The sequence below is a fragment of the Bactrocera neohumeralis genome, chromosome 4 (assembly GCF_024586455.1).
Source record: "Bactrocera neohumeralis isolate Rockhampton chromosome 4, APGP_CSIRO_Bneo_wtdbg2-racon-allhic-juicebox.fasta_v2, whole genome shotgun sequence".
Lineage (NCBI taxonomy): Eukaryota > Metazoa > Arthropoda > Insecta > Diptera > Tephritidae > Bactrocera > Bactrocera neohumeralis.
Genome location: NC_065921.1, coordinates 9638427 through 9663153, shown reverse-complemented (window position 1 = coordinate 9663153; position 24727 = coordinate 9638427). Strand labels below are relative to the sequence as shown.

The 24727-nt window shown below is 34.9% G+C and overlaps 1 protein-coding gene across 1 annotated transcript in view; it reads left to right on the top strand.

The window, feature by feature from the left end:
• The window catches only part of LOC126754776 (sialin), a 441635-nt gene that overhangs the window by 383504 nt on the left and 33404 nt on the right, over window positions 1-24727 (top strand). The window lies entirely within an intron of this gene.

Below are 24727 nucleotides of genomic sequence, written 5' to 3'. Positions count from 1 at the left end.
CTAAAATTCAATATTTATTTATTATGAAAAATTGGTTAAAGTGTCAATATTACTTTGTACCTCGCATAAACAAATAAATATTTAAACGCGCTGAAGCGAAAAGTTGATATTTTTTACTGAACCGAATAGGGTTTTGACGCTATATTCATAATAATAAGCATTCTGCTGCAAAGGCAGCGTACTACTTTCAGATACAGCTCTGTTAAGAAACACGATCACTGCAGTGTTACCATATTTGTAACGAATTCTAAATTAATTTTCTGTAATATACATAAAAATCAAATAAATTACACGAAATACAATAAAATTTCAAAATTCCGGACATAAATATCTTGTTTATTAATTTTGATAAAAAAAATCATTTGTGGGGGAAATGTCGTGCCCTTCTTCTTCATTATTGATGTAGAAAACTATTACAACTATTAAAAAAAAATAACAAAATGTCGCTAAATTTAAATTTTTTTGTAAAAATGCCTGCTAAAAAAAAGTCCAATTTTCATTTTTTTCCTTCATCCAAGTTAGAAGTTAAGGTTTTAATTAAAACACGTACAAAATATTTTTTTCCCAAAAATTTCAGAATTTCTTTGTTAATAGTGTATATTTGTAACAGTAAAAATTCTAATAAAATAATTCATTTTTTATATGAGAGAAAATGTTGTTTGAAAAAAGCCTGTTTTTCGCCTATTTTTGCGGTTGTTCGCTAATTCGGTCCAGTTGCCACGACACTGAAACTGCTATAACTTCGGAAATAATTTAAATTTTGAAAAGTGCTTCTAGGCAGATATTTTTATACCCTAAACAGGGTATATTAAGTTTACCACGAAGTTTGTAACACCCAGAAGGAAGCGTCGGAGACCCTATAAAGTATATATATAATTGATCAGTATGTTGAGCTGAGTCGATTTAGCCATGTCCGTCTGTCTCTCTGTCCGTCTGTCTGTCTGTATGTCCGTCTATATACATACGAACTAGTCCCTCAGTTTTTAAGATATCGTTCTGAAATTTTGTAAACGTCATTTTCTCTTGAAAAAGCAGCTTATTTGTCGGAACTGCCTATAACGGACCACTATAATATATAGCTGTCATACAAACTGAACGATCGGAATCAAGTTTTTGTATGGAAAACTTTCAAATTTGACAATATATCTTCACAAAATTTGGTATAGATTATTTTCTAGCGCAACAATGTAAGCTCCGAAGAAATTGGTCAGATCGGTTAACTATACCATATAGCTACCATACAAACTGAATGATCGGAATCGAATGCTTGCATGGGATATTTCCTCATTTGACGATATATCTTTACGAAATTTGGTATGAGTTATTGTTCATAGAAATAATGTAATATCGGATGAAATTCTTCAGATCAGCTCACTATAGCATATATGTAGCTGCCATACAATCCGAACGATCGGAATCAAGGGCTTGTATGGAAAACTTTCCTTTTGACGTGGTATCTTCACGAAATTTGACATGGATTACTGCTTAAGGTAATCTCTGAAAAAATTGTTCAGATCGGATTACTATAGCATTTAGCTTCCATACAAACTGAACACATAGCTACTAAAATAAATACACCTGTGAGGGTATATTAGCTTCGGTGCAGCCGAAGTTAACGTTTTGTCTTGTTTTGAATATCTAAACTATCAAATTATGAAAAAAGTTTAAAATTTTTCAAATTTATAGACTAGATTAGTGGATTTTTTAGAGTCATCAGCGGTCACTTATCTCTAAGGTTGCATCACCCGTAGCTAGGCAGCAATGTAATTATTTTAATGAGATGAAATATCTTCTTTAGATTATCGTGTTTACAATTAATCTTATTGAAATTGACTAATTACGATGGAATAAGCTAAGCCAAGCCTATTGTGCTAGTAAGGAGTCAATCAACTAAATACATCAGGGTTTAGCGTAGTTATTTGATCTCCAACTATAGTCGTGCTGTTTTCTGCAAATTTTGAAGGTTCATTTAAGATAAACATGAACAATGGAATTATCAATTTAAATGTAAAATATTTTCTTCTTCTGCCGGCAATTTGTGGATCCCATCCCAACCCCGCCGGCTTGGGAGTCAAGAATGAATCCATCATATACCAGTAAGGGCGTTTAGCATGGACCGGAAGTTATCCAAATAGTTTTTAGCTGGTGTCTGTCTTGTAACATCAGCGTTTTCACGATGGAAAGTTATTGTCTCGTGTTTTAGATTTACCATCTGCGCATTTTCTGCCAACCGTTCGCTAAAATTTAATGAGTTGCTATGGGTAGCATTTCCTAATAATTCTTTCGCCCGGTTTTAGTAGAAGTAAGTTTCACTTATCATTTGTCGATATTGATCCATTTTTCAACAACAGTCACAATCCGATGCAACACCATTTATGATATGCAAATTAATTTTTCAAGACTTCTAAGCTTCAATTCATATGACACCAATTTCCGACTGCTTTTACCATAAACGTTTTGAAATGGCTGCTTGAGTGACTCTAAAACGTTCTGTGTTTTTGTGTTTGGTAACAATCTTCATCGTGAAATGCTTCCAGTTCTTCATCTTAAAATTGTATGGCTGCCCAGGACCACTTTTGTCACATTCGCCCTGTTAGGGTGTGTTCATCTCAAGTTTCCACCAAAATATAATGACTTTCAGCCGATCAGATGATACCTTCAAATTGGCGAAGTCAACGGTGTTTATTCCAAAGACTACAAATACATTTATACAAATATATATATAATCAGAAGGAGCCTATTTTGAACGTTTTTAAGGAATTGTAACGATTGGTTCAATAAATTTTTTGGGTCGATTTACCCAGTCCTATTACTTTCCGGACAAACCCTATATAGAACGTTAAAAAATTACTAAAGCGGAAACTAAAGTATTCTTTCCGTTGTCTTATCAACTCATTACAACTGAATGTTTGACAATTTTAACAGCGACTTTAAATAACTGACTTAAAATGAACATAATACACTCTCTCATTTGTTCTTTCATCTATAAGAGAGCTTAGTGCGTTTCTTGGAGAAATCTAACAGTTTCTGGCAAGACAAGAAGCAGTAGATTAACAAAATTTAGGTTGGAGAAATCTAACAGTTTCTGGCAAGACAAGAAGCAGTAGATTAAGAAAATTAGGTTGTGGTAGATATGAAATGAAAAAAATTTGAGAAGATTCTCGAAATAATATGCACCTGCAGGAAATTTCAAAAGTCACTGACTTTACTATTTTCATAAACTTGAATCTGCAACGTATGTTAGCAGAGTTAAGAGCATTCTAGAAGTCAACCTCCTTTGAAAATGATAGCCAATTGAAGAGCTCTCATGCGCTTGATTATAGTAAATTCCGCATTTGCATAATGTTGCTTAATTTCAATGATGAGTGACTTATATGATTACAAATACGCAATAAAAAGAAGAAATCATCAATTAGTTAAGCAGAAATGAGAGTTTGACACACAATTTTTATTGAAATGAACTTGGAATTTTTTCGCTAACAAATTCTTGTATGATAGAAATGCAAAATACTCACGGAATTTCTCTTGTGTAAACAATAAATTTGCGCAATTATTAATTGGCATTCAGCTTTGCAAAAAGTCATAAGCGATAAATTTTAATAACAACTTGAGATTATTGGTGTATAGATAGATAAAACTGGCTTTGTGTGTGTATTTGTAAAGGGGCATGCACATTTTATGTAACAACCGTAAATAACTGTAGATGCACACATACATGCTATATAGCACATATGTGTGTATCTACACTAACCGTCATTAAAAACGTAACAATCTACATTATATAAAATAATAAATCCTCAGTATTATTTTATATATGTATATGTGATATAATACTATCTCAATATATGTATGTATATCGACGGTTCTAAAACGAACTGCGGTCTAGGCACAGGGGTATTCTCCGAAGAGCTTGATATGTCTTTATGTTACTGTCTACTTAACTCAGCTAGCATCTTCCAAGCGGAAGTACTGGGCATAGAGAAGAGCTGTGAAGTTCTTTTATAGGATATACATTGATTGAGGATATAGAAGGCAACCATTTACCAAACGGCCTTATCGTCGCTAAAAATCAACTCCAGCGTTGAACAGAAAGCAAGAGCGGCTTTAAGCTCACTGGCAGATCAACACAACTTATCCACAATTTTGGTTCCCGGTCACAGAAACATTTTCGGCAGCGAAAAAGCAGACTAGTGCTCTATGTCACGAGCCCTCCTAGACGAATCCAAGACAAAGCCATTACCAAGTCCGCTGGGAGCGATCAAGAAGGAGCTCAATACGCAATTTGAACGAACAGCGCAGCATCGATCTACAACCAAATGTAAGATAACGAAAGAGATATGGCCAAACTATGACAGAACAAAAACCAAGGACTTATTACACAGGATAAGGAAAAGTATAGTTGACTTACAGCCAACATTACGAGACACTGATCACTTAGAGAACATGCGTTAAAAATGGGAATGGCCCACTATAGCACGTGTTCAACTTTATCACTATTGAACTTTATCAGACATTGAAGTTTTGGAATCCAACAGATACGAAACCTTGAATATCTCAGAAGATTTTGCCCTATACGGACCAATTTTAAAGGAAGGTATTATTCGTGCTAAATAAATCTAATGACACGAGTATATTTGTATTAGGGAACTTCAGAATTCCCCGAGAAATATAAATTTAGTTTGCGCCAGTTATCGGCGGTTGCTTGAAAGAATGATGCAATTCATAGCTTATACTTTCATATTATACTCAATATTATACACATAACCACATAAGTATATATTTGTATTATGAGATTTAATCTCAAATGCTGGCATATTTCCAAATCAAATCAAAATCAAAAAATTATTAAAAACATTTATGACAACTCAAATAGTAGATTTATGCCTATTATTTTTGCGTTTGAAAACTTTGAGCTATAAGTTGGATGTCATGAATCTTGAAAAGACTCTTCTGATGAACTAATTGACATAGTAAAATACCATTGTCATTGTATTCTTAGTGTGCTTCAACTTAATGGAGAACATCATGAGTTCTTATCAATTTGAACTTGTTCAAAAAGTTCATAATTTATTGATAATTCCCCTCATAAAAAGCTTGGTAGTCTAAACAGACACGCGCCAAACCGCAACAGACCACAGGAATAATTTTTTTTGTGATTTAAAATATATAATTGTTATGGAGCCAAAACCACAGCGCAGTTACTGGCCACAACTGATAATGAGGTCCAGGTAAGGTCAGATATATTTTAGGATTTTAATGTCGCCGGTTGGGGCATTGCAGGTGCTTATGTACGATCTGTGTATTTTCACCACAGGAGAGTATGTCGGTATGTGGAAACCAGTGTTCAAGGCAATCTAAAATTATGTTTGATCACATTTCCTCTTTCTTATCAGGTTTTCCAAAATCAAGAAAACATTTTAAGAAATTATTAAATATTGAAATTACTGTGGGATTTTAGGATGACAAATGAAGACGCAAAGAGAAATTTAACCAAAAACACGTAGTGGAAAAGCATTATGTATTGTATACAAAGAAAGATTCAAGGTTGAGTGGGCTACTAATGAGGGAAAACTGTAATTTATGGCTCTACAACCAAACAGCCACACTAGTCATATACATACATATGTGCTGTCGTTATCAGGTGACGTTGTCATCTTTACTTATCTATAAGACCACTTAAGGTTTCAGCAGCACGGTATGCGAATATCATTCTTTCAGTTCTGGGCACAAATATGGGTCCGAAAAACTAAAGTTATGGAAACTGATTTCAACCGTCATTAAACTGCACATTTGAAATCTCTCAGCATACTTTTTGTCAAGAAAAGCTTTTTACAAAAGTTTATTAGCTGTTCAGATCTTCTTAAAGCTTGTGGGATCCTTAATTTCTAACCGAACGTTACACTCTATAAGAGACGCTCGGCGAACGAGTTTGTTTAAACGTTCTCGTGGAAATCTTTCAAAACAGGTGCGGTTTTAATGGCCGTTAGTGTGTAAGTTACACGCTTCCTGATGTTTGTTTCAGCATTTCCGCACATTTCTAGCAACGTAGTTCTAAAAATGTTATAAACAATGTTGTAATGTACAATATAATTCACCTGCAGACGAATTTTTATACCCTGAACAGGGTATATTAAGTTTGCCAGGAAGTTCGTGAAGGAAACGTCGAAGACTCTACTAAGAACAAAACGTAATCTTCAATTGCCTCAAAAGGGTTTCTCCGGAGCGGTCGTTTGAGTTTGCTGAAAAGACAAAAGTCACACAGACCTAAATCAGATGAATACGGTGGTTGCGGAACGATATTGGTTGTAAATTTCAATGCAGCATGAGACGGTGCATTATCGTGGTGCAAGAACCAAGAGTTGTCGGACCAGAGTTTCGGACTCTTTTTACGAATAGCTTCGCGCAAAGATACTCAAATAGTATTCCTTGTTGACAGTTTGGTCGGTCGAAAAGATTTCGGAGTTCACCACACATCGATAATTGAATAAAACTGTCAACATAACCTTGATTTTTTACCTACTTTGACATGTTTTTTCGTCTTCGGCTCATCTTGGCCACGATATTCGGCCATCTATTTCGAGATCGTAAACAGAGATCCAAGACTCATCGCCAGTAAAAATACATTTCATGATATCCTGGTAGTTGGAAAGCATTGTTTGTTACACAGACGTTGAACGGGACGATATTTTTCGAAAAAAAAAATTGAGTGATTTTGGAACCAATGTTGCTTTCACTTTTCCAAACGATGTGTAAAAATGGTTTCACTTATCCTTGCGATATTCTAATGATGCCAGTAAGATCTCTAACTGTTAGTTGCCGATTCTCGAGCACCAGTTCCTTTATTTTATTGACGTGTTTATCATCAGTTGATGTTGATGGCCATCCTGGACGTGCTTCGTCGTCAACGCGTTCTCGACCCACTTTGAATAAATTGTACCACTCAAAAACAAAAAAGAAAAGAAATTTGACTCCGCACACAAAATTTAATGGAACTTCTTTGTTGAAAAATTTCACTCATCGTAATAATCGCAGAACGCACTATATGTACTTCAGAAAGCCCAGCGCATACTAAACGCTACTGATTATTTTGTGATATTTGGCACAGATGTCACTGACAGTCATACCAACCTAGGAAAAAAGTATTTCGACGAATGGGTTTTCGCACGAAATAGTCTTACTATTTTTTGACCATAGAGACAAATGAGGCGAGATGCGTCGATTTATCCATTTCTGGCTTTATATATACGCAAACTAGTCCCTCAGTTTTTTAGATATTGATCTGAAATTTCGCATAGGACCTTTTTTCACCAAAATGCTGCCAATTTGTTCGAATTGCCGTGTAACGAAAATGATGAATATGATGATATCAAACAGAATAAAATCAAGTCCATAGGTGGTAAACATTTTAATTGACAGGGGATCTTCACCAGATTTGGTGCATCTTATTGTCTAAAGCAGCGCTACAATCTCCGAAGATATTGTTCAGAACGGACTACTATAGCATATAGCTGCCATACAAACTGACCGATGGAAAATAAAAAAAATTCAAATATTTTTATATTTTCATAAATTATTTTATTTTATTTTTTACAAAAAGAAATGCATCTCTGAAGGGTATTATTGCTTCTGTTCAGCCGAGTTAACGTTTTTTCTTTTTTATTTCAATTTGAGAGGGTCTAATAACAAAAAACACTGATATAATTTGCTTGAGTGATATTTAATAAATAAAATAATACATTTTATAAATATAAATATTTTGAATATAAATAATTTGAAATATTCGAAATATATGCATGTATATGTATTTTATATACAATTTAATTTGTTATTGGTATTTCTATGCCGTCCAATTGCATTCTTATGTATGTAAAGATTCAAACATTTCTGAGTCAGGCGAATCAAACTCGTATTTGATTTGAAGGTTTTCAAGTGCTATTGTATTGAGAATTAATTAAAACCTCTGTTCCGGCGTTTATGCGTCATTTAGACGTTCAGACTTGGGCGAGTGCCTCTACACATCTACATACACACACACATATGTATAATAAAGCACAGCACTTACGAGAATATCGTCTGAAGAAAGATTAGAACCCTGATAGAGCATAGACAAGTATTATAATATAGTATGTAGTGTAATTCTGACATATTTACAAACATATTAATCGGTGTAAATATGTATTGTAATATAACTATTGCGAAATGTTATTACAAAGTGCAAAGTACGCAATAGAACATGCGCAATTCGAACTATTGTTGCAGAACAGTGTCTAAAAAATCTTGATTACTTAACGCTTTCGAAAAAATACAGAAATATTTAGTACACTACTTATTCGAATATACGTAATTAGCATAAATATGAAAACATCTACATACGTAAGCGTGTATGTTTATATAATATTTTTCTTACTTCTCCTGCTCGTATGCGCATATAATATTTACTGCCTAAAGCGATTTAAACAGAAAAAAGCGAATTGATGGCACATGCTGTTATTAATAACATTAAAAAAGAAAATGAGATCTTTTTCGGCATGGAGGCGCGTCACAGCGTCCATTTTGTGTACGTTAAAGGGGGCTTGTTGGCTCGAACGACCTTTAAAATAGAACATGAAAACAAATTTAGGTGCTCACATAGTATACAAGTATATACATAAAGATTGTACACGTACAGTCTGTTATAAAAATGATCGTACACGTTAAATATAGTTTTACTAAATATATACATCTGATCAAATTTGTTCTGGATTGGTCCATTTAAAGTGTGCGCGGAAACTAAATCGATGAACAATTTTTTTCTAAATTTGTAAAATCAATTTTTTATGTCAAAAAGCAACAAAGTATCAGCATAGCTGCTGACGAGATGTGGATTCCTGAATATGACGTCGAAACTGTCCAACAATTTAGCGAGTGGCGCTCCAAAAGTGAGCTGGAACAGAAAACCCGTATGGATTATTAAACGGTGGCATTGCATGTATCGGCTCAAGAGCCTATTTTAAAAGCAATAAAAAAGATTTGTCATAAAATACATGAAAACCATTTTTCTTTTCAGTAGGTAAAAGTAAAGGTAGTTTTTTCAATAGCCTTTTTTTGACTGATCACGTCTGACTCGCTGTCATGTTATTTTTGTTTGGCATTTCGTCGTGAAAAAACTTACGCCTGAGCAACGTTTACAAATCGTTCAACTTTATTACGAAAATTCATGTTCTATAAAGTCTGTAAAGTATGAGTATGAGACTTCGATCAACTTATGGTCAACATAATCGACCTACTGAGAGTACTATTCGCCACCCATCACCTATTTTCAGACCCAGCATTTATTTTTGGATAATATTCAAACGAGTGGACCACATCCAGTACGAAGTGAAGAAAATATACTTGTAGTAGCCGTAGATGAAAGTGTACACAAAGACCCTGGAGAGTCGACTCGATGCCATTCGCAGTAACTCGCACTGACGATTGGAACGACTTGGTACATTTTACGTCGATATCTTAAATTGAAAGTGTACAAAATACAGCTTGTGCAAGAACTGAAGCCCCTAGACCCTCCCTTCGCTCTATGGGTTTTTAAAAAGTTCCAAGAGGATCCTACGTTTCCGAACCATATTTTGTTCAGCGATTGGGTTCATTTCTGGCATTTGTGACGAAGAGCAACCTAAAGAGATTCAAGGGCTGCCATTTCATCCAGAAAAACTACGATTGAGTATCGTTTGTGGGCCGGTGAAATAGTAGGTCCAGGTCCATCGGAACGCTTTCGCGCCATGATAACCGACTATTTGATGACTAAAATTGAAGCTCGTGGCCTCGGCGACTTTTGGTTTCAACAAGATGGCGCCACTTCACACACATAGCATCTATCAATGGATTTATTGTCAGAACACTTCGGTTCGGTCGGTCGATTGGCCACCAAGATCGTGTGATATCACACCTTCAGACTTTTTCCTGTCGGATACAGGGTTTGTTCGGAAAGTAATAGCACTGATTTTCTTTCGCCGCGACTGTAATTCGGAGCGTGCGCGCAACGACTGGATTCGGTAGAGGGCGTTCTTAGCTAAAGAACGTCTGCTGGTGAGTTGTCTCCGAGCACCTGGAGAGTCAGGGCAAACATTTTCGCGCGACGTGTTTCTGTGAGTGGTGTAAGCCGAAAATGCAGCGTTCGTTAGAGCAGAGGTACGCGATTAAATTCTGTGTGGAACTCGGTAAATCTGTCACAGAGACGTTTGATATGATCAAGTAGGATTATCCAGATGTTGCTTTAGCAAGAAATGGTGTGTTTCGGTGGCTCCAGGCCTTTTTGGAGGGCCGGGAAGAAAACGATGCTCATTGTCTTTTTTGACATCAAAGGCATTGTCCACCATGAATTTGTTCCTCCTGGACAAACCGTCAACGCCAAGTATTACGTGGAAATCCTCAAGAGACTCAAACGAAGAATCAATCGGGTTCGATAAGACATCGCAACCAATTGGAAGTTGCACCACGACAACGCCCCGGCGCCTTCTTGTGAACAGCTACCTAACCAAGACCGGCATCCCAATGCTTCCGCAGCCACCCAACAGCCCAGATGTGGCCCCCGGACTTTGTTTTATTTCCTTGTCCGAAACGGCCGATGAAAAGGGATCCAAGCAGCATGTACATCGGCTCTCAAGGCTATTCCGGAGAATTCTTCCGTGACGCCTTCAATGCTTGGAAATCGCGCTGGCAGTGCTGCATCGGCGTAGAAGGAACCTATTTTAAAAGTTTTTAAAGTATTGTAACGATTGTTTCAATAAATTTTTTTAAATCGACTGAGTCGTATTACTTTCCGGACAAACCCTGTATGTAAAGTTTATGCGGACAATCGTCTTCACCGATTTGTTAATATTCATTTGAAATTGACACTGCTTCTTTCCTTCCTTCGATCTGCTAAAGTGCACCTCTATTCTCAAAAAATTATATTTCCTGGAAGTCTGTGTAATAATCTCGAAATGAGGAAATTTAAAGATTTACTTAAAACATAATTTTTTTTTTAGAAAAGCCTTAACTTCTCCTTATTTTATACGTAATTTCCGCAGATACTGTTCATATCTATTTACCCACACAATTATGTTTCGTTATATAAAAAGTAATAACTTACGGTAAAAATCGCGAAGCGTAAAGAACCGCTGCCTGTGATGCGAGAGATCACACAATTTAAGATATTTTTTATTTATAGTTCGCATGTACGCAAGAGGAGATTCATAAAAAGAAATAAAAAAACAAGAAAAGCTGTCTTGAAGAGCATACGCATATCTTGAGTACCGAAAAGAAAAATATTTTGAAGCAACTTAATATTTCTAAACGATCGTAAATAGCAGGAATCATGATACACGTGCCATGTTTGGTGTTAAAAAAAATTATAAAATTGCAAAAATGACGCCAACCGCCTAATATTTTCGTATAGCTGAAAGTTGCTTAATGCCAGAAATATACTCGATGGTTTGAAGGTTTTGTTTTCTTCACAATTGTTGACATAAACGTAATGATTCATTATTGTAAACATTTTTTATAAGAAAGTCGAATTTATACATTCATACAAATTATAACATTTTTTTTACAAATAGTTGTAATGGAAAAAAATCATTTGTCCAAGTCTTTAAGAATTGTATTTCAAAAATCTGTGTAAAATTTCATGAAGATCGGTGAAGTAGTTCTCGAGAAATTTTGCCAACCGACTTTAAAAACACAGTTTAGAGAAAAACGCGTTTAAAGACGGCGCACTTAGTCTAGCTAGCCTCGAGCGCAAAAGCTCACAAGGCCGTATCACCGAAACTATTACTCGGATCAACTTGACACTATTCTAGAGGTGCTGTAGAATTTAATAAGAAAGTAAAAAAAAATGATTTTTTGAAACCCGTAAACCTATTTTACTCCTTAAATCCACCTCACGCCACCAATAATGATGCGTTTGATGAATTTAGGGGCCTCAGCTATGTTTTCAAACATTTCTTAAGGACCTAGTAGTCGGACGTAGTTTTGCAAAAGATTCAAGTTCCACAACATTAGCTAAATTTTGTTAAGTCTATTCTTAAGAGGTGTTAACTCTCCGATCCCAACACGACGATTTTCCAGCATTGGTTCTATAACTATTCGTTGTCATCTTCATTAACAGAGGTGTATGGCCGACTCGCATTGTTTCATAGTAAGAATTGCCTGTCAATCTATTCCCGTCAAATAACTCTCTCACACACACTAACTAACATATTTATATACAAAGATCAAATTTCACATGAACATAAAAAAATCTTGGAGAAAAGTTTTATCGATTCCGTTTGCGCGTCAATTTATTTGGCCCAGTCCGAATCAATTTTGATCGGATGTACTTGTGTGTATTAAGTTTCCTATGTGAGTATAAATAAAGCAAAAACTCGATAATAAAAACAAAATCAGGTCAAATTGATAACCCTGGCTTTGTTTGTTGCTAAGAATATTTTTTTAAAATTATAACAGTAAATATAAATATGCATGTACATAGACAAGAATAACCATAAACAGCGCGCAAAAACCAAACGAAAACAAATCATAATTAATTTTATGTTTACTGATTTCATGCTACATATGTGAAATAAATACTCGTTTATACATATACATATATAAATATACATACATATGAACACATGTCTCTTTATGAATTGTAGCATTGAACTCGTAATGTGACCGGTCCACTGTAGTTATGTCACTCAGTTATAGAATATGTAATTAGTACACAGCATAATATTATACTCGTACATATAAAAAAGTATATATGGTCCAAATAAACTTAAGTATACATGTTTGTGTATTTCCGTTAATTTTTTCAACAAAATTATTAGAACGAAATTCTTATATTATTATTTTTGAACAAATAATCAAAAAATTATATAAGCAAGTCTCAATAAAAAATCAAAAATCTTCAATATTTATATCCACAAATGGTTTTTCGTTACAAAATTTGAGAAATAATCTTATTTTATTTATTAATTTAAATTTTATTTATATTTTAAAATTTTTCAGTAATATTATTTTATTATAAATGTTTTTAAAAGTAAATCATTTTATTTAATAACAGTCTAATAGAAACATATAACATTCACTAAAATATAATATGCAATATTACATATGAACATATGTCTACTGAAGTGCAAAAAAAATTAACTAAATAAATATTAATGACATCCCTAATGCGCTAGGAAACCATCCATATATACCCATACATTTAATTGCTGAATTAAGAGCAATTTTAAACTTCAAATTGCATCGCTGAAGTTACAATAGCAGTTTCGTTAAACATTACTTGTGCTTGTAGCATGTATGAACGTATTTCTAAATGCCCAGCAGACAATACAGTGGCTCTAAAATATTTATTCTTTCAATTTGGATCTTTGGATTTGGATCATTTTAGTAAAAATATTTGGCAATCGATAACGAAAGTGTGAAATGAGTTAGTAAAATTACTAATACAGTTATGTTTCTGTGATTTTTTAAATAGAAAAATTATTCCGCTTCTTTTCCATAATTTCTTACTAGTATTATATTATTGCTTTCAGCTACTGCTAATTAGTGGTAATAAAGATAGTTTTCTAATTAATCACTTACTCTGTGATCTTTTTTCAACTCCATTCTCCCTCTGAAACCTAGTTCTTTTTACTTTTGAACTAGTTTCTACGAAATCTTGCAAAAGATTGACTAACTTATATTTTTGCGTACCGGGTATGTATGGTATGCTTGGACTTGTATATTAGTATTGTTTAACTTTTATATATACATATGTATTATAGATATATAAATCAAAATTAATTTGTGCGTTGCATTTAATTGATGTGGGCCGGTTTTTGTATCAATTAAAATGTGTGGAATATTGTTGTTTAGATTGCTGTGATCCTGTTATTGCGCACATCATGTATGTATATAAATATATATATGCACATAATATATCGTATATTTATGTACAGTATGTGCAAAACAATTGAAGTGATCGATAACCATTTTTAAAAGTGAGTTTTCTTTGATTTGGTAAAATTTTTGGAAGCATTTTTAATAGTGAAACCAATATTCTCACTAGTTAAATAAACAACTAAGAAAATATTCTTTTTGTAAATTATCTCATGTTATTACCTTAAAGGGTTAAGGTCATGTTGTCCGGATGGACGAAAACACTCCAGCTCTGAAAGTATTCGACCGGGGAAAGCAGAGGAAGACCTCCACTCCGTTGGAAGTACCAAGTGGAGAAGTACCTGGCTTCGCTTGGAATATCCAATTGGCACCACGTAGCGAAAAGAAGAAACGACTGGCGCGCTGTTGTTAACTCGGCTATAATCGCGTAAGCGGTGTCAACGCCAATTAAGAAGAGAAGTTACATAAGTTTCCACGGGTAAAGAACAGCCTTTTTTCAATTTTTTCGCATATAAAAAACGAAATATTTTATTAGAATTTTTTACTGTTACAAACATACACTATTAACCAAGAAATTCTGAAATTTTTGGAAAAAAATATTTTAAACTCGGCCATTGGGAGGCCATTTCCGATGACCCCTCGGAAAAAAGATGAGCCCACGTTGGCAGGATAACTGCTTACAAAGTCATCTAAAGTGAAAAAATATGTGATTTAGTTAAAGCCTTAACTTAGAACTTGGACGAAGGAAAAAAAATGAAAATTAGATTTTATGCAGACTTTTTTACCAAAAAAATGAAATTTTCTGTGAAAACTTCGCGACCAATTTTTTCAAATAATTGTAAGAATTATGTATATCTCAAAGACCTGTGTAAAATTTCGCGAAGATCGGTTGAGTAGCACTCGAGAAATCTTGCCAACCGACTTCAAAAACACAGTTTCGAGACAAAAGTATTTAAAGACGTTTCTCAAGGCTGTATCACCGAAACTATTTCTTGGATCAAAATGTAATTTTATTCCAATATTTTAGAGATATTATAGAACTTAATAAGACAATAAAAAAGTCGATTTTTTGAAACCCATAAACCCAGGTAACCTCTTCAAACTTTGTGAGACTCTTTATGTGCTAAATGATTGCAAGTTAAAACATTTTCTCAGTCATGAGGACAGGAGAGTGATTGCTGTTAGTTTTATTACAATTTCTTACTTTATGGTTTTCTTTAGCTATTAATTTGTATTCGAATAGTTTAGGATAGCAGTAGTGCCACGTTTAAGATGGGTATGTCGCTTAAGTCTTTTGTTTTAAACCTTGAAAGATACCGCTCGAGTTTGCACCTTAAGTCTTTTGTTTCAAACGTGTAAGGACGCAAACCAAGTTTGTTGCTTAAGTCTTTTGTTCCAAGTCTGGTGAAATAGTCAGGAGTTACATTTATTAAATTTATTATTCGAAAAAAAATTTCAGGCGGCGCAAAAAGTTATTAGCAATTAAAATAATAAACCTTGCTCGGGTTAATATTTTGAAATTCTAAAATTAAGTGGTTATATGCACTCTTGAACTAAAAAATTATTTTTTTGTTTTATTATATATTTCAGAAAAAGTTCTATATTCTTTTCAAAAAAAGTTCTATGACAAAAGATTGATAATTTTAACGATATACTTATATACTTATAATTCACAAAAAAGACGCTATTGAAAGAATCTCATTGAAATGTGTGCAACTTTTGAAAACTAGTTAACTGCACATAGACATATGTATGTATCATACGTGTTCCATTGCGAAACATTAATTTACATAAATTTCAAAATCATCACTCTTTAATTAACTAGAGTTTGCTTAGACCTCAGCTCCGCAAAAAGCAGCAGCCAACCACCACCATTCGAATCTAAAACGGCTGAGCAAGCAATAGCTACCATCAGCCAAAGCGAATTTTTATTACACCATATTGGTACTAACGCGGCTTGCGCTAGTTGCATTCGCTGTTGGGTGCCACTAACATTATGCCCAAATAGGCCGCGTGTTGCTCGAAAAGGCGGTGGAGAAGGTGGTCAGAGCTAAGTATTGGTATGTTGCAGGTGCGCTGTGTTATTTTTAGATGCTGGAATTTATTATGCGCTTTTGTTTTTGTTACTTTTTTACCTTCCATTTGCAAATTAGAACATCCACGCATTGAAACCGACGGGAGGAGTGCTCCAAGAGGCGGAAAGACGCAGTCGACATTGTTACAAGCGAAGCTACATGTATGTGTTTGTGTGTGTGTGTGTGTTGAGATGTGCGTAGGCATGTGGGCAGCAAAGAGCTGAATCAGAGCTGAAGGAGGCTCGTCACATTCTCAACTTTGGCCAAAGCAACGGCGGCGTCGTCGTGATCATCATCAGCATCATCATTATTATCGAACAGCGTGGACCATCCCCTCTTTACAGGCGAACGCTTGTGGTTACACACCGCTCACACGTGTTTATATGTAATTATGTGTGTAAATATATACAAGTTTGCATGAGTATGTGGGTGTGTGCGTGTGTACGAAATTTGCGCGCGCTTCGCCCAGCGCCGGTCCGGCAACCCGGCAGCAGGTTAACCAGCTTTAACGGCCGGTCAGTGTACTGCAAGCGCACAGCTACACGTGTTTGTATATGTGTGTAAGTGTGCTTATAAGAGTCTGATGTATGTATGCACGTGTTTGTGTCAATGTAATGTGTGCTTTGGTGCAGCATCGGAATGTGGCTTTTATGTTTATTTACAATAAAGCGTGTTTGGTTTTTCTGGTTTCTTTGTATTTTAATTTTTATTTTTGCTGATCATATTTGTAACATGAATCGACTATCGTCTTAAATTAGTGGTGCTGCATTCAGCTCACCACACACACGTGCATACTTATGTGCACACATCCATTTGTTAACTCGCATTCGTTACGTTCACGGGGATAGATTGAGTTATACGAGTATTTACAATCGTTTTATACATACAGTGTGTCGTAAAAATCAGCAATCAGGAAATATATTTAAAAAGTGGGCACCATCAAGCAGTGTTAGTGGTGCTGAATATTATGTTGTTCACTGGCCAATCAGAAAAAATGGTTTTTTGTGAATTTTTCTTTAAAAATAATTTTATTTAATAAATTGTTAGAAATAATGTTCATTTGCAGTTTTTAATATGATTTTGATTAATTTTGAAAAATTTTGGATTTCCTTGATTATCTAGCCGATCTCCAGAAGGACCTCCGAAAAGAGGTGTATAGCCGTGAGGAAGACTTTTCTGCTCAAAATTATTTCCAATGAAAAAGGTCAGTCAATATTTGATTTTTGAAAAAAGTCGCTTCGCTTAAAAGGTCTTCATTTACGCTGTGGCCTAAGAATTAAAATTATCATCAAAATATTGGGTAGTCGAAAAAGTATTTTCGTGTTTCTAATCAAACTTCAACTTATTTTTTTTATTTATAATATACTTTAATGAACCAAATATGTACCATTTTGGTGGTTTCTCGGCGAAAAATTGCGAAATGTAATTTTCACAGGCTTCTCTTGAAGCCAACTTTACTCCATTAAGGGTGTTCAGCATAGACCGAAATAACTGGTAGTCCGATGATGCCAGGTCAGGGCTATATGCTGGATGTAACAAATCTTCCCAGCCAACCTCTCCCAGCTTTTGCCGAGTCATCAAAGATGTGTGTGGTTTATCCTTGTCCTGATGGAAGACGAAGCCCTTGCTGTTGATCAGTTTTGGCCGTTTTTTCGCATGCTTGCTTCAATCTCATCATCAACTCATTGTTGACAATAAAATGTCGAAGCAATCGTTCGACCAGACTGGAGCAGCTTATAGTGGATGATTCCTTTCCAATTCCAGAAAACATTCAGCATAACCTTTTGAGGCGTCAATCCTGGCTTTGAGACCATTTATTGATCTTCACCACGCTTAGACCATGATCTGTTTTGCACATTATTGTCGTATTTGATCCATTTTTCCACTCCTGTTACCATTCGCTTCAGAAATGGTTTGATTTCATTTCATTTCAGCAAAGAATCGCAGCAATTCATTCAATTATTCACAGATAATTCATGTGATACTTTCTTTTTGTAGCCACCAGTTTTTAAATGGTTCAAAACCATTTGATGATGATTGTTAAGTTCGTTAGTGACGTCATGGCTGCTTATATGATGGTTCTGGTCAATCTTTTCCATAATTTCATCGACTTTTCCAACGATAGGTCGACCAGAGCGAGGTGCATCTTTCACATCGAAATTTCCAGAACGGTAGCGAACGAACCATTGTTGTGCTACACAAACTGATACAGCATCGTCTCCGCAAACTTCACAAATTTCATTGGGGGCTTGCGTGGCATTCTTCCCTTTTTTATATAAAAATTTCAAAATAAAGTTTTTCGGAGAATATTCTGTTTCTAAGTTAATAAACTCATTCATAAGTAAAACAACAATAAATTTAAAATCATAAATCCATTTCGGATCGAATTTGCTTTTTTATGAGTATCATGAGATAAATGAAGAGTTCTTCAAGTTCTAAATCATCTCAGAAGAACTGAAGGAAGTCATAAAAACTACTATAAAGAGCTTCGACTGGCTTCGAATCCAATAAAAAGGGTTCAGTTATCGGGTATGTTATTCAATGTATATCAAATAGGTTTGCACTCTCAAGAATTTTCTCTCTCCTGCAGTTAAAAACTCCATCCTTTCGTTGATAGCAGATAGTGGACACTTTTCTGGAGATGGGAGCGCACACCTGCTAATGAAAGCTTACTGAGGAATACTTAGGTGAGTCACAACGAAGCCGAAGTGAAGTTTAACAAATGAAATTAATATTGCCTAAGTCAATTTAGTTTAAGTAGCAATACTTACAAACCCATACACTTTTGAATTAGTTGCAATAAAAGCATTATAAAAGCCACAGCTTCTAAAAGCAGTCCTCAGATCCAACTTTCCTACATCTACAGTCATAGCAAGCATATTACTCTTTCAAACTCACTACTGGTTCGCACACTTTTTGCACCTACTGCTCACATACCTGTAATAACATGTATGTATGCTTGCATAGATATGTGCGTTTGCATGCGCAAATACCAGTAAATCTGTATTTTGCATTGTGTAAAAATAGTAACGATGCGCAACACGGTTGCACTTTGCCTGCAGAACGTTAACCTTATATGCCACACACTACAAACTCTTTAATCGTCGGTCGATTAATGCGTCTGCGCATGGTGGCCACTTAACGTTGCCTCCCAATGGACATTTTCAAATGTCTGCTAAAGACAAAGGCAAAGGAGAAAATCTAAAAATATCAGCAGTTAGGTGTATCGTTTTTAATAGACCTGATAAATAAAAAAAAAGCAATTGAAGTTCGAGCTTTGATTGCACGGGCGATCTTAAAATAGTTAAACGTCCTACTTTTTGTGAAGAGGGCACATACTTTCTGCTTCTTCTTGTGTTGGCAATCTAATTTTAGTTCTCGTCTTTTATGTGATAAAGTAACATTGTAGGTTTAATTGAGTTTAATAAAAAGCTAAGTTGGAATTGAGTACTTTCTTTATGAGGCCTTATTTAATATCGTTCAAGTGATAATGTAAGCGTAGCGTCAAGGTGCCACTTGACATGTAAACGCTTATTTGAAACAAAATCTTGATCGTATTTGGCATCGATAAAATTGTTTTCTTGTTGTTATCAGTCCTTACAAATTATTCTTCTTAGCAAATTTAGGGGGGTCTCTTATTCGAGGCTGTTTTCTTTCTTCCATTTGGGGGTGTTTTTTACGTGGCGGGCCCCAAACTCATCGCACAACCCTGAGGACGGATGTTTCGCCTTTTCACTTTAGCTCGCCTTCCAAGGATGTTTTTTGGCTACCCAAAGGATACCCAAAGGATCGGAAGTCGTGAGCTGCTTGATTCATATATTAAAGAATGGTTTCTGGTTATTGCCAAGTGAATGGCGCGCAGAGAACTTTCCTCACTTGCGTGAACATCTACACATGACTCCATCCTCCGTTACGTCTGTGCGTTACGACTTTTTCGAGAAAGGTTCTGCGGAAGATTTATGGTCCCTTACTCATTGCTAATGGCGAGTACTGCAGTCGATGGAACGATGAACTGTACGAGATATACGACGACATTGGCATAGTTCAGCGAATCAAGAACCAGGGATTACGTTGGCTAGGTCATATCATCCGAATGGATGAAAACACTCCAGTTGTGACAGTATTCGACGTAGTACCCGCCGGGAGTAGCAGAGGAAGAGAATGAGCTCCACTCCGTTGGAAAGACCAGATGGAGAAAGACCAGGCTACACTTGGAATCTCCAATTGGCGCCAAACAGCGAAAAGGAAGAACGACTGGCGATCAAAACTTCTCTTTACGGGGAGCAAGCTGTAATATTTTCTGAAAATTTGTAAGAATGTACAAAACGCTCTTTGTAGTAAAACGATAAGCGGTTTCTCCCAATCGTTCAGATTGGACTTTTTTATATTACCTACTTAAAAACCGTGAAGGGTATTGAGGCTTCGGTGAGCCCGTTTGTCTTGTGGCTTGTTTTTATAACTAGACAGTGTGGGCTTTATCATAATAATTACATATGTGCTTTGCTACCCTAGTACTTTGAGAGTGTGAATACTCCTCTGTGTATGCAGGTTCAGTTCCCAGCTAAATAAATTAATAATGTTATAGAAATATTTCTCATATGGTCGAGGGAGACTATTAATGATTTCATTAAAAAACTTAAAATGTTTTCGAATATATCTTAGTTATATTAAAATTTATTCTGTATATAATTTGTATACCAGTGACACCTAGTTTCAACTTAGAACAGTAAAGAATTATAACCACAACAACGAAATTTCCGCATTCGCAAAACATCTCTATATAACATTATCGTTTAGCCAAAATAAGCTAAAAATTATGTCATAAAAATAATATCATTGTAATTATATATTTATTAAAAACGCAAAAACAATTGTGAAATAATTTGCAGGCAATGCCGGCTCCTCTTCAATGAAAAATATATAAAAATCTACAGGAGGTTTAGGCATTAAATTGTTATTGGCAATTTCGCGCGACGACATCGGTTTCACCTACGTGATCGGCATAATTATTGATTGAGCAACTTTAAATTGTATGAAAAATATATGTTTTTAATTTTATTATTTTTATTTTTTATATTTACAGCTGCACCCGTGACCTCATTTTAATTGTATGAAAGCGACAAGTTATTTATTCCTTAAGGCGAAAGTTTTATTTTAACTAAAAAACATTTAAGTAAATTTATTGAGTTATTTATAACTTATATTTAATGTTAAGAGTAGTGAGTGTTTATTAAAAAAAATTAAGAAATCTCATTCTCTTACAAGTTCACAAACGGATAGAGCAAATCAGCATGTGTTATTTTTCAGCCCGCTTACGAGAGAACGGAGGTCAAATTTGACTCGGACTTACAAAGAAAATACATTTTCTTTTATCATAATATAAATCTTTGATATCGTTTCCAGAATACACTTCTGATTCAATATAAGCCAAGGCTTAATCTAATCAAATACTTGTCATGGGCCTCGAATGGTCTTGAGAACCTTCAGTAAACGACTTTTAATTAAATCGCCGAAGCGGATTTTTAGTTTCGAAAACTGAAAAAAGCCACTGGGATCCGAAATTGCAGAACACGATGGTTGTGCGATGAGTTTCGTTTCGTGTTTGGTCAAGAAGTCTGTCACAAGCATGCTAGACTGTGACCGCGCATTATTGTGGTGAAACATACCGTCGTTTAAGGCGAATTGCTTTACTTAGACGACTTAAAACGATAAAGTAGTATTCTGTTTTGAGCTTTTAACCCTGTGGAATGAGTTCATAGTGAACCACATCACTATAATCTAAGAAAATGATAATCGTCACCTTGATTTTGAGCTACTTTGAAGTGTTTCTTTAAGTTTAGACTTATTTTCGAAGTGACGATCGCTTTTTTGTTGGACAGTTTCGACGTCATATATAGTACATAAACCCTAATCTCGTCACCAATAATAGTACGTTTGCTAAGTGTAAGGTTCTTAGTTACGTTGTTAGGCATCTTTTGCGACAGCTAATGAGCGTCATATTTGCAAAAGATTCAGTTCCTTTGGTACGTGTCTAGCATTGATACGCTACATACTCATAATATTAAATCTTTGCATCTCTCTGACAATATACGTAATAAGACGACTTTCAATAATTCTTCTTTTTTAGATGGACGACTCGCATGGAGCAAGTTTTCGATGACTTCACGACCTTTATTGAAAGATTTTTGCCATTCGAATATTTGTGTTCGGGTAAAAAGTAGATTTTAAACCAACTTCTGCAACATTTTCAACAATTTCGGAGCCGTGATTCTTTTGGAAACCAAAATTTTAACCAAATTCTTTGTGCAATTTTTCGTCATGGTAAAAGCCACGAGACAAAGCTTTCGCGTCGTAAAGGAAAAAGCCCAAGCACTAATTGACCCATTGAGTTCAAACTTCAACCATTAATAAAAAAAAAACCAGGTCAGTCCGGGTCAAATTTGATCAGATGATGTATAGCCTACTATGAGACTCTATAAGCCCATTTGACGCCACTAACGCTACAATCCCAAATTTTTTAACATTTTATTTTCCACCAAATAAAATTATTACGCAGCTCATAATGATCGGGTCGATTAGCATTTCATTGGAAATTTTCTCGTGTTAATCAGATGATATTTCATAATTGCTTCACAATGAAAGTGCAAAATGCTTGAAGAATTTGCATTTCTTCGCACTCCTAATTTTTTATTCGCATTTATAAAGCATTTAGCAGGCTAAAAGGCTTTAATCAGTTTTTGTTGTTATGTAAACAATAACATAATTTATAAAGAATACATTTGTGAACATCCGTTTATGTATTCATGTATATAGTCGAGGGTGCAGATGAGTATTAGTAACCACTGTGTGATGGTCAAGCATTTAAGTTGTCATAAATGTACACAACAACTTTCTTCGCTTAACACCCTGTATATTTGTAATTGACATGTGTAAATGAATGACTTAATTCAATGTGCCCATTTGATTTAGTAAAATCGCTACGTATTTACCGTTATAGCCACTAATTTGCGTTATGATCCTTTAAGCGCACATTGTAAATATTTTCGTATATAAATATTACACACTGTGAGCACTATATTTATGGCGAATTTGTAATTCTCAAGTGTGCTTACCTGTTTGTGAATTGATAGCTTTGAAAGGAGAAACACATTAACCACAACCATTCCTTACCTGCTGGGCAATGGTGCCGTGCAATGCGCCTGCACATGCGTCCAAGTAAACAATATGGCAATGAATTCGCCGAAAAATGTGTGTGTAAGTGTATGTGTGTGCATGAGTGTGTCATTATCAGTGGGTTTGCGCTCTGTTAATATTCTCGAGCTGCATACAAAGTTTACCAAAGTGAGCTTCCAAAGGTTATATGATTACACTGCATCTGACTACAGTCACTACTCAAAAACAAATTTATGCCACTAAATTGTTTATGGCAGTTGTTTAGATTTCCTTTTTGCCTTTTGGAAGATCTGAATTAGTCATCATTGAAGAAATTTCTTAAATCCTGGTAAGAGATGAAAAATTAATTGAGAGATCTGAGAGTATCTGCAACTAACAGTTATTTAAGCAGCAGTCGAAAGCAATTTATAAGATGATAAAATCTGCAGTTTTTAGAAAAGAAGAGAGATAATCCAGTTTCGCCATTAGGCGCCTTTGGGTCACCACTGAGAGCTTGTAAAAACAAAACTTCATGTGAAAGTGACAAGAAATGGCATACTAAATTTATTCCACAATGGTTGTACCTCATTGGAAATGCTCGAACAAATCATCGTAAATTGGACTCAACGGATGGACCATCTGAGACGTAGCCGCGGCAAACATTTCTAAGAGATAATTTGGAAAAAATAAATGCCAAAGAATGTTCCTTCGAATGATAATATATATTTCCCATTAAATTTGAAGTTTCTGTGATTTTTTCTTGAAAAAAGTAGGGAACCTCGAAATGGATCACCATTTAGTGGTATAAGTGGTTCATATTTTAGCTCTTTTTCTACTTTTTCTTCACATTTATGCTTTTTGCTTGTTCGATTTACTCTTCTTCAAGGTTTGGTAAATTAAATACACTTTTTAATTGATTATACCAGTTTATTGTGTGTATACCAGTTGCTTGTTCGTTTTACTACTCTTCAAGGCCTAAAGATTCCATTATGATTCTGCAAATTTATTGATTTTATACCGTTTATTTGATCGTTTCGATTATTTTTTGATAATCAAAGAAACTTTCTATTTGATTATATCGGTTTATCGTATTTATACCAATTGTTTGTTAGTTTCACTACCCTTTTATGTGTAACGATTTTATGAAAACTCCAATTTTATTGCCGCAATTTATTACATTTATACCAGTTGTTTGTTCGTTTCACTCTCATCCAAGGTTTGATGAATTAAAAATAATATCTAATTCGATTATGCCAATGTTTGTTCTATGCACTCTCCTCCTTCCAATGAATCAAAGCCACTTTCTATTTGATTATATCAGTTCATCTTGTTTGTACCAGTCTTTGTGCGTTTCACTATTCTTTTAGGTCTAACGATTTTATGACAACTCCAACTTTATTGCATTTATACCAGTTTCACTTTCATTTAAGTTATGAGGAATCAAAGATAATACTAATTTGATTATGCCAATGTTTGTTTTATTCACTCTCCTTCAAGGTTTTATGAATCAGAGACACTTTCTAACTGATTATATCGGTTTATCGTATTTATACCAATTATTTGTTCGTTTCACTCTCATCTAAGGTATGATGAATGAAAGATACTATCTAGTTGATTAT